The sequence below is a fragment of the Notolepis coatsorum genome, assembly GCF_963971535.1.
Source record: "Notolepis coatsorum genome assembly, chromosome: 8".
Taxonomy (NCBI): Eukaryota; Metazoa; Chordata; class Actinopteri; order Aulopiformes; family Paralepididae; genus Notolepis; species Notolepis coatsorum.
In genome coordinates, this window is record NC_140172.1 from 80,897,333 (window position 1) to 80,909,769 (window position 12,437).

At 42.7% G+C, this 12,437-nt stretch overlaps 1 protein-coding gene across 2 annotated transcripts in view; it reads left to right on the forward strand.

Moving 5' to 3' along the window:
• The window catches only part of ppp4r3b (protein phosphatase 4, regulatory subunit 3B), a 90,905-nt gene that overhangs the window by 59,648 nt on the left and 18,820 nt on the right, over positions 1–12,437 (forward strand). The gene's annotated exons all lie outside the window — the stretch shown is intronic.

The following is a 12,437-nucleotide window of genomic DNA, read 5'->3' on the forward strand; positions in this document are numbered from 1 at the left end:
CAATTTAGCAATACAATTTAAAAAGTTATAGCCCTGCAAAGAAGGGGAACTTCTCCATAGACAAATAGAGCTGGCAGAGAGGGGTATAATGATGTACATAAGCCTGGCGAAGAAAGTGTTAACAGGCACCCAGAAAAGTGGCAATTGTTTTACTTGAACTTGAGGACTGCATATCTTTTTGCAAAGCTTTATACTTATAGCACATGCATGAGCCTGGTCTCTTTTGAAAGATAACATTCTGAAGTTACTAATGCAAAAAAGGAAAATCACTTTTAGTGCTAATGAAATAGAGTAACATAGGTCTGAACTTGAGTTGAACTTGTGTACTCACAAGGGGGGGGGGGGGGGGGTGCTTTTGCGGTCGCAGCCCCTGACCTCTGGAACAGCATCCCCATGTCCATCAAATCTGCCCCCTCCATCGAGTCTTTTAAATCGAAACTCAAAACCCAGCTATACCGCCTGGCCTTCCTTGACTCACTTTGACTCTTGCCTTGCTTGTTGACGTGTTGTTTTGTTTCCATGTCTATCCGTTGGTTGTTTTTATTTTCTGTTTTCTTTTCTATACTTTAGCAATTTTCTTTGTTCTTAGCTATGTGAAGCACTTTGGTTGACAAGTGTCATGTCTAAATGTGCTATATAAATAAATTTGATTGATTGACCAATCATTTTCGCCATCAGCGGAAGATTAGCAGTTCTGGAGCGTATGCAGTCAGACGTGGTCATCTGACGCGCGGCGCGTAAAAAGACGCTCACCTCCAATATCGTCATGTAACTCGAGAACCGAGGCACGGATTTGGTTAAGTGAGGTGGCGTTCGAACGCCAACAAATGGATCTTTCTAATGGTATATATTATATGTTCGGCGAAAAATGCAGCCCGAGCCGCTAGACGCTCGCAAAGTGCCATGACTTGCGTGTGTTCTGCGCACGGGCATGTCGGCCCGTGCACGGTACCCCACCTGTTAACACTTTGACTGCTATGAAACGTCTTTTGACGTCATTGCGGGCCATGCTCAAGTTGCCGGAGGACGCTGTACAGCGTCCTTATATCAATATTTCAAAAATCTGCGATCTGATTCATATGTCCCTAGGCCTGAGATCCACCAGCAGGACCCACTGAGCTCTCTGGCGGTTCAGGAGCGCCATCTGGTGGCCGATCGGCGCAATCGCCAAACAGGATGTGCCATAGAGGTTGTGCTAGACGTCCGTAGTACTTCTGGGCGCTCGCTATAGGTCATGGGACTCTGGCTCGTCACGCTACACAGTGATCGATTGGCAATAACTCGATAAACAACATGATTTGGGGGTGCTCCAGTAGCACACCATGTTACCGCGCTCGCGCGGGACTCCGTGCTGCGTCACGGATCTGGTTGACTCCGAGTTCGATTCCCGGACCCGCCGTCATTTGCCGAATGTCTCCCCCTGCTCTCTCTCCCGTTTCACCCTGCGACTGTCGGTCATGCTTGACCAGGAAAGCGATAAACGCTAAAAAATAAAGTAAAAAAAAAAAAAAAAACATGATTTGGACGTATATACCATTATACAAGCTGGAGATGGACCGGGTAAAAATATATCCCATAATGATAAGATTTCTACTCTACGATGATCGCCCAACGGCGCGCGGAGACTGGGGTGAGTTTCAGCGTGTAACGTTACCGTCTTCGATACTAACTGCTATTATCAACATTTGACCCACATTAGATGATTGGTATAACGCTGCCCACGGAATTATAAACGCCCCTCGCCCATCCGGTCAACATCAGATGACGTGTAGTAACTTCTAGAAGTACGTCTAGTTGGAATTTTTTATATCGCGCTGATTGCCATCAAACTATTTCATCATCAATCTAATGCATTTGGGGCTATATATCACGTTCTGGAGAAAGCTGCAGAAAGAGATGAAAACATACTTATACATTAGACCATACTTTACTATGAATATGTGAATGAAAAAGTTTAACGTTGCTACACAATGAACAATACATATAGGACTTTGAATGGGCCCTAATAATGGCAATGTAGCAATAGAATTTAAAAAGTTATAGCCCTGCAAAGAAGGGGACTTTCTCCATAGACAAATAGAGCCGGCAACCTATGGTATATCATGAATTTAACCCAAGGCAACCAAAGTGTTAAGAGGTTGTGATATATTGGGCAGTTTTGGACTATGTAAATGGGCAACACTGACGGGCAACAAAATTAAATGTAGAGTAGGTCAACTTCTTGGGCATTGTTGCCCTTTGTGTCACTACTCTAAGGTAGAGCCATATGGAATCCGCGATCACGGAATCGCGGACGGAATCGCGGAATTGAGCAATAAAAATGGAATCAACTATAAAAAAATTTAAATTAAATTTTTTTTTTTTACTTCTTTTTTTTATGTTTTGGACTTGTACAGCACTTTGTTCAACTTTGTCAGTGCTGTAAAGTTTAAACCTTTTTAAATCTTAGACAAACAACACTTTGCTTTCATGAAATATTGTAAGCCGTCATTTGAGGCTTTATAAAAGCAGCACAATGAACACAAATCTGTCGGTGCCGAGTCCGACCTCATCTTAAATAACAAACAGCATTGCTTGTTGTAGTTAACAAAGAGAGGCAGAGTTGATTTTGCAAAAATATATATATATTTTTTTAATAATCGAATTTAATTTTCATATTCGAATCCCATGCCCATCGAACAAAGCTTCGAAGTATTTAAGACAGCCCTATTAAATGGACTGCTATATCTTATTAAATTGTGGACATTTATTCATTCCCACTTATTAGACACTATTTCTGATGGTAAAATGAGCGTACAAAGCAAAATACAGAATTCTGAAATATTAAAACGGAATTTGGAAAAAATAAAATGGAATTTGGAAAAAAATTAAACTGATTTCATATGGCTCTACTCTAAGGTAGTCTATGTGCTAGAAGTGTCATTGTCAAGGCATAATGCATTTGCTTGGGTGAAATAATAATATACAGCCTATTGTATACCACTGTATTGTCTTCCTTTTATTTGTTCATTTTAGAAACATTTTGCAGTATTTAAGCCTGAGCGGTCCGGTAATTTATATCACGTCATAAATAGACCAATACAGTCTGTATTAATTAATGTTGCGTTTCTTTTTCAAATGTAGTAAAGACCCTAACCCTATCAAAACAGCAGTCAAAGTGTGTATTTTCAGCACTACGTTTGTTTACCAATGATTTACCTGTTATTAGAGAAATATGAGTTTATAAATATCTCTGCCCAGACGGGAGGAAATGAAGCCGTCATGCATGTTTGTAGTCCTAAGAGAGAGGAGACCCAGGGCTTTCGATGGACATAGACATTTTTATAAAACTACAATACCCAGCTCACGTCAGCCGCTTTGGAAGCTGGAGCTCATTGACGTTAAACTAATTGTTTAACGTTATTTTCATGATATTATATCTCACAGGTCGAACAAACCTCAACGTTTATTGCCATAAAATACAGCGTATATTGTTTCTTTACCTTTCTGTGAACGTCTAGGAAAAGAATCTGTCTCAATCCGGTAAAAAATGGCAGAGCTATGGACATAATACGAAAGTAACTGCAGTTAAGTAGATTTCATTCACGGTCTTGTATCGGGCGCCTGGTGGTACTAAATCCAGATTTAACTTTGCCATTGTAAATGGGAGATTTGGGCCGATCCATATATCAGGGGTCGCACTAGGATTTTAAACTGCTAGCCAGAATGTCCGGAATGATTACAGTCTATATTCATTGCATGAACCACAGGCAGGTGCATTTAATTATGTAGCCTAACATAACAACATTGTGTTACAGCGTATTATATTTTGGACTGAAAACGATTTGAGAATAATATAACAATTAAATGGGCCTATTATAGCTTTGCCTTGACAAGCGGCTGGATTAGGCTACATTAAAATCGCGCATTTGGTGTGCGTGACTGTGCTAGGGCTGTCCCCGACTAAGGATTTGGATAGTCTACTATGATTGGACGAAATTTACCTATAGTCGACGACTATAATTATCATTCCATTTGGGCTGTGGGGGTGCTTAATGTCTGAAGGAGTCGACTGAAGGCTTCTTGTCCTCTGCAAAAGCATGCAATTGGTCCACTGATGGATACATCTTGATATTTGTCTAGTCTAGAGTGTTCATTAGATGGGTGAAATCCTCTTTCAGTGCCTCTGTGCCTGTTTTCTTAGGCAGTTAGCCTCTGGTTTGCGTGCCATTAGCGTTAGCCACACTTCTAGGCCTCTTTTCTTTTGGAAAGAATGATAAAAAAAATCAAAGTTAAAAAAGTTAAAAAAATTGTATTCGACTAAGAGGTTGGCAGTCGACTACGGCTCCTTTCGACCGATTAGTTGACTATAAGACTAATAGGGGTCAGCCCTACTGTGTGCATAATGTTTTCTCAACAAAAGAAGCGGTCTTGATTTTTGCATCATTAGTTTATTATAACACATTGCTCTTCAGAATAACATTACGCTCCTTGATGAGAAACGGCCAGTTGGATTGGATGCGCTCTAGGCTTGGGCGGTATCATTTTTTTCGTACCGTCATACCATGCTGACATAATACCCCGGTATACGGTATATGAGGGGGGGGAAGCTAACAATATACTCGTTATCACCATACATAACACTTATATTGAAACACGTTGACATTAGGGCCGTTCTTTCAACCTAAAAGTGCACTTTCTTCAACCTCGAAACAAAATTCCTTAGCAACCCGTGTTACCAAGTAAACAAATCACAGAACGGTAGCCAGTTAGTAGGTATCAACGTTAGCTCCCGGAACGGTAGCTAGTTAGTTAGCACCATCCAGGTATCAACGTTAGCTCCCGGAACGGTAGCTAATTAGTTAGCACCATCCAGGTATCAACGTTAGCTCCCGGAACGGTAGCTAGTTAGCCCGCACCATCCAGGTATCAACGTTAGCTCCCGGAACGGTAGCTAGTTAGCCCGCACCATCCAGGTATCAACGTTAGCTCCCGGAACGGTAGCTAGTTAGTTAGCACCATCCAGGTATCAACGTTAGCTCCCGGAACGATAGCTAGTTAGTTAGCACCATCCAGGTATCAACGTTAGCTCCCGGAACGGTAGCTAGTTAGCCTGCACCATCCAGGTATCAACGTTAGCTCCCGGAACGGTAGCTAGTTAGCCCGCACCATCCAGGTATCAACGTTAGCTCCCGGAACTGTAGCTAATTAGTTAGCACCATCCAGGTATCAACGTTAGCTCCCGGAACGGTAGCTAGTTAGCCCGCACCATCCAGGTATCAACGTTAGCTCCCGGAACGGTAGCTAGTTAGCCTGCACCATCCAGGTATCAACGTTAGCTCCCGGAACGGTAGCTAGTTAGTTAGCACCATCCAGGTATCAACGTTAGCTCCCGGAACGATAGCTAGTTAGTTAGCACCATCCAGGTATCAACGTTAGCTCTCGGAACGGTAGCTAGTTAGCCTGCACCATCCATGTATCAACGTTAGCTCCCGGAACGGTAGCTAGTTAGCCCGCACCATCCAGGTATCAACGTTAGCTCCCGGAATGGTAGCTAGTTAGACCGCACCATCCAGGTATCAACGTTAGTTCCCGGAACGGTAGCTAGTTAGCCCGCACCATCCAGGTATCAACGTTAGCTCCCAGAACGATAGCCACGTAACCCTCTGCTGGCGCGTGCTGTGCTGTGCTCTACAATCAGCTCAGTGTCAGTGTAATAGCAGTCTGTGACGTCACGGTATTGAGAATCATACCGGCGGGATCTCGAAATACCCTGGTATACCGTAATCCCGTCATACCGCCCAAGCCTAATGCTCTCTACTCCGCGATGTAGGGAATTGCCAGCGCACGGCAGAGGGCTGTTTCAGGCTCCGCATATCCTCGTCGCTGAGGGATGCCACCAGTTGGTGGAGGCCATTTGATTGCGTTGTGGAGTGTTTGTAGAATGAGTATAGACCGCATTAACACACTCAGGGCCATTTGGATCCGTCTAATCTCACGCTAAACGGCCAGCATTTCAAAATAGACTTGCATAGTTTGTGAGGCTGTTTGTAGAGCTAAATCTATACTTTATAGTATTGCTATCTGTCCATTCTCATTGTCAATTGATACCATAAACCGTCCCTTCAAAATGGCTTAAAGAAATAATTTTTTCATCAATACGTTCTCATTGTATAGCATCTTGAATATAAGCGTTATATGGGATTTGGACTAGTATATTTCCTGGAAGGCGAGATACAGGACGCTAAGCTATTTCCCTGTCATAACGCTGGCCAGACCGATGACCCGACTCATGTCTATCCCTCTCATGCAGCACACCCACCACCTTGTCATATATACATTGAGCATTACCAGCTTCAACAGTATAATTGCCAAGAAAACGGGTCTCAGCTTTCCCCCCCACTTTCTAGTTTCAGATATGTAATCAGTTTTAGATCCACTGTTATATTGACCGTCTCGTAATTATGACACAGATGAAGTCATTCCTCTGTATTTTTTCATCCATCTCTTTTAACACGTTCAGTGCCAAAAACGACATAAGTCGTTTCTGGGTAGTTTTTCCTTCCCCCCCCCCCCCCCCCCGATATTTTTATTCATTATCCACCCAGGGAGCGTGAATACTTTCCCTAAGCCAGTTGTCCTTCCGCGTTAGGTTTGCGCGATCTGATTGGCCACTGACGCTTCTCTCAATTGCGCCTAGCTTTCAGTTCCACAGTCCAAGTCCTTCAGTCCGACAACATTACATCAATATAAATAACGTATTGTTTTCATCTCTCTATATTAACGTAACTAGCTATCAGAACTTTCAGCTCCACAAGTCCGTCGCATCAGCTACCTACCTGCATGCGCTACCTACCTGCATCAATATACTACTATCAACTAACTCGCTACCGCCGTCCATCAATATATACGCTGTGCATCAATATACTGCTACCGCCTGAGCTTGTCGGTGGCTTTGAACACTAGTGGGGCAAAAACATTGAAGCTCATAGTTTTTCATTGTTCAAGAGTGGATATATGTTGCAGAACATGCCTGTTAATTACCTTTTAAATATCTGTTATGTGGTTAGGGTATGTTTTTTTTAAATAAATGCCCAGTCTTGTGCTTTGTCACCACCTGTCAATCTGTTCTGTTATTGGTCCATGATGGCAATAAGTTGATATAGACTTTATTCTGTCAACCTTGACAATGTATGGTTAATGCTATTGATGTAGACTCACCAAAGTATTTTTAAATGCTTTGTCTAATAAACTAGACTAAATATAGCCTATAGAACAGATTTTTACAGCCTAATCTAAAACAGATTTTTTTACACATTGGTTCAAACATGATCACGGAAGGTGACAACCCTAACATGTCATGTTGTGTCACAACAGAATGAGTAGGTGAGTGTTAGGCCTACAGAAAGTGTAATCTATTGATTGACTTGCGCGACCTAGTCAATTCGGTAGAAGAGTCTGGTGGGCGAGATTATGCATGACCAGCCTGTGATCTAAAGACTCCTGCCTGTGGCTGAATAATGAAGCCCAAAGTTGCGTCACGCTTAAGAGCATATTACCTACTTATGCCGTGCTCAATATTAAAACTCACTGCTCGTCCACCCAACGTAAACAGAGCAGAGATAAGCAATAATGTGCAGAGATAAGCAATAATGAAGTCGTGTTTTGAACATTTATGTTGTGTTGATGGAATCACGTTAATATAGAGAGATGAAAACAATACAATACGTTATTTCAATTGATATGAATAGCTAGTTACGTTAATATAGAGATGAACGTTATTTCGATTGATATGAATAGCTAGTTAAGTTAATATAGAGATGAAAACGGGTACAGGAATTAAAAGTACCCTGTGAGACTCACGGTTGCAAGAATGTTTATTTAAAAAATGTTAAGCACATGTATAGTCAATTGGTCCTGTTGTTCAGCCTCACAATGCTATTTGATAGTAAATGTGTTTATGTCCCACCCTCTGGCCTCTGAAGTTGCTAATGTTTTTTTAATTTTGGGCCTCACAGGGTTAACCTCTTAAGCCCGAGATATACAGTAAAAGTGTATATTTTCAGCATTACGTTTGTTTACCAATTATTTTAACTGTTATTAGTGAAATATAAGATTATAGAAATCTCAGGGCATCGAGTCGGAAACCGGCGCATATTGACAGGAGGAAGTGGCACAGCCAAAAGTGAGTAGTCTTTTGAAAGAAGAGACTCAGGGCTTTCGAATTTCCAAAAACTACCCTACCCAGCTCACACGAGACTCGGGGCTTTCGAATAAAAAAAAAACTACCCTACCCAGTAGGGGTGGACGGTATGGTCTAAAATGTATATCACGGTATAATTTGAAGCATAGACGGTAACGGTATATATCACGGTATCAGTGTTTCCGTTAGAATATTTTTTTTTGCCTGATAGGCAGGCTATATAAAGAATGACATCCTCAAGACATGTAGATTTATAATATTTTAACTTAAAACTACCGTAGGCTACTTTTGCGTATAAAGTCATTATATTCCAAATAAAATAAGTCCAGAGTCCGTGCTGCTCCCATTGCAAACAGCCGGGCTGGATGCTGGATTTTGCTAGAAGCATATGTAGCTGCAGAGCCGCAGAGCCAGCGGCGCTTTCAGGTTTGGTCACAGCTTTCAGCCGTTGGGTGGGGGGGCGTTGTTGAGCGGACCTGACCTGAAAGCGCCGCTGGCTCTGCGGCTCTGCAGCTGCATGCTATTCGCAAATCCACTGCTGCCGCCGTCCTCCCGGCTCCCGCTGCAGCCGTCGTTATCATAACACTACACGCATATCATAATGTTTACAGCAAACTGTAGTTGATCACCAGGTATGTTTTATTAACGTAGAATAATTCATATAAGAAAAACGATAGGGACATCTCTTACCTTTCTCCACTGGTTAAAAATGCCAGGAACTGAAATTGAAACTTGCTGTGCGCCGCGGTGATATGTGTTTATTATGAAATGACAATTGCGTGTTGACACGCCCACTGCGCGAAGCCTCCTAAATAACTTTTTCCAGTTTGCACATATCTATTATCTATGACTAATTCTATCTATTTTTAGGGGCAAATGCGATTGAAATAGTCGCGCTGTGGTTACATGACGTCATTGCTATTTTAGAGCTGCTAAACGGTTACACGGTTTAGTCAAAATCCATACCGTAGAGCAAATTAATACCGTTTATACCGTTTATACCGTCCACCCCTACTACCCAGCTCACACCAGCCCCTGTCAATCATCTGACTTCTGGATTCACTTTTTTATTTCTCTTATTTTTTGGGATTATCTCCCACAAACCTGAACGTTATTGCCATAAAACAGAACAGCTAGTTTCTCTACCTTTCTGTGAACGTCTTGCAAAAAACGGTGTTGCAATACGATGAAAAATGGTGGAGAAATTTACATTATAAAAAAGATGGCAGAATTCAGTACTGTATCTACAAAACCTTTGTTGAATCATCCTCCCTTTATTCATTTGCTTAGATTTTTCAGGTCTGGTCAATTTTAGCATGGTGTTATTCAGTCAAAGACTTTTTCTTTTAAATATAATTGATATTCTCCTTTGGTTCATTACAATTTACTCAAGCCTAGTAACTGACACTATTTCTGACACTTTATGTCCCTAGATTCAGATACCAAGAACATGCAAATGGACCATTTAAAAAAGAATTTAAATGTTTATTCTACGTCCTTATGGAATGAGTAAAAAAAAAAAAAAATTGTATGGATGGAAGAGCCGCACATTGACGGGCAAAGAGCCGCGGGTTGCCTATTGCTTATTAACAGCGGAGGAGTGCGCCGAATGCTTCCGCGTTTTCCCTGATTGGCTGCGACACGCCCCGCGGCAACCGCGGAGCGGCAGAGCTTGCGGCATTATTTAGCCGTAAACCGCCATGATTCTCATTCGAAGCTTAGCTCACCTGGCAGCGCGGCGGTCCGTTGGTTTCAAGTTCGAATCCCATAATTTTTTTTTTTTATAAACATGTATTCTTTCGCCGGTTAAGGTTAGGCATGGTTAAGGTTAGGCATTGTTTCGGAGTTGGTTAAGGTTAGAAAGGTTAAGTTTAGGTGCTGTTAAGGAGCTGGTTAAGGTTAGAGTTTGTCTTAGAGAATGGCAATATTCTTTCTATGGTTAAGGTTAAGGTTAGGCATGGTTAAGGTTAGGCATTGTTTCGGAGTTGGTTAAGGTTAGAAAGGTTATGTTTAGGCGCTGTTAAGGAGCTGGTTAAGGTTAGCGTTTGTCTTAGAGAATGGCAATAGACAGCCTATTTCCGCACTGCCGCTCTCTCGCTCTGCCGCGGTCACATGGTCACATTGTCACATTCTTGCACTCCTCCGCTGTTAAAAAGCAACACGCCCGCGGGTTGGCCACCCCTGGGCTATATGATATCAATCTTGCGTTGATCCAAGCATGTCTTCACCTCGATCCGAACGTGTGTGCGTAACGTTAGTCCACAACGTATGCCGTTGGTGGCGATCAAAGCATCAAACGCCCCCCCCCCTTTCATGCATTCATGATGAGACATAATACCTATGATGTAGATTTGATTTGAGAATAATAGCGGGTCCAGGCAAGAAACATTTAGGCCATGGTTACACTGGGGTTTTTTGTTTTGTTGCTGAATGATTACGTTTGCTGTCCTAGTTAAATAGAAATGCCATTTTGGCAGGATAACGCGTTGCCCTACTGACGACGCTGAAATTGTGTTTCCGTTTTGGATACTCGCCAAAACTCACCGACAACGTGTCATGTAATCTGCGCGGAGCCGTTGTTGCTCAACGCCCATCCGCAGTAGATACCGACATCTGCGTGCCCTCGCCAACGTCCGGTGACGACAGACAGCAGAGCTGTCCCAAATAGCTGCAGCTACCATGTGTTAAGTTATTGTTATAAGGAGCCCAGTCCAAGCTACAACAGTCTGCATTCCCTTAACAATTGTTTGTATTGAGCCGTATTGTATTGTACCCATTCTGCAATCTGTTAAATAAAGTTTACATCCATTCATTCTGCTAGCATTAACGATTGCATGAGCAGCTGGCTAACGTGAGCTAACGTTAGCTACCTGCCGTAGCTACCTAGCTACCAGACCCTGTTAGCTCAGAGCTTCTCTTTCAATCTTAACGAGCATTAAACAAAATGGCCCAGTCATCTATTTACCTTTTGGGCGTTGTGTCGGGGCGCCTGCTCAGCGAAGGTAGGATCTGGTGAGATGTAGTGCGGCCTCCCACACGTTACACTCTCCCAGTGAGAATCTGCGCGGCCAGGCTGCGTGTATCACTTCCGCAACTGATTTGATTTCCGGGGTTGGCCTGATTAAACGTGTCAATTCAGCAGTCAAAGTGTACTGTATAAATCTAACTTCATTAGACGGCCGACGTACGGCTCTCTTGTCCATTAATGGATATATAATGGATATTTTATTTATCTGCCACCGTGGTGTAATGGTTAGTCCTAATTTTTTTTTTTTTGCGATGTAAATGCTTCAATCTGGTGCACTTTGAGAGCTATATAAAGAATGACATCCTCAATGCATGTAGATTTATAATTTCGAAACCCCGCGTGTGTAATACATTTTTTTTGGAATATAATATTAATGACTGTATATGCAAAAGTAGCCTAGTTTTAAGTTAAAATATTATAAATCTACATGCATTGAGGATGTCATTCTTTATATAGCTCTCAAAGGCCGCCAGATTGAAGCATTTACATCGCAAAAAAGAAAGAAAAAGGGGGATTCGAACGTGGGTCGTCCGCGTGAGAGGTATGAGGACTAACCATTACACCACGGTGGCAGATAAATAAAATATCCATTATATATCCATTAATGGACAAGATAGCCGTACGTCGGCCGTCTAATGAAGTTAGATTTATACAGTACACTTTGACTGCTGAATTGACGCGTTTAACTTATTCATTCTTTAATTCAGCAAAATTAATGCTTCTTACTGTTACTGTTAGAGACTGTGCTAGGCGCGACAATGCTGCTGCAGCGTTGAAGTGGGAAAGCGGCAGTGAAACACAGCAGCCTCTGGCGTTGCCGCCTCGGCCGCTGCCACGGGGCGGGGCCGCGGCGTGTCACGTGGCCGTCGCGGCCAATCAGGCCAACCCCGGAAATCAAATCCGTTGCGGAAGTGATACACGCGGCCAGGCTGGCTGCCGGCTGGCTGCACATGCGTCGGAGGAAAGCATGCGACAGTCTCCGGCCTCTCGGACCAACAGTAGGGGAAAGTGCGCAACAACCAGGAAGGGGGTTGGGAATTGGCATAACGACTAACAGTGGGATGGGAAAAAAATCGGAAAAAAGAAGAAGGGGGAAAAAGATAATAAAAAAAAGAGGCAGAACACACAGTGAATGTATCCATTTTCTTGTGTCCACTTCTGATTGGTTGAAAATTGCCTTCATGTTCGCCACCTACTGCCACCTACTGCTTTGGCATTGTACTACAT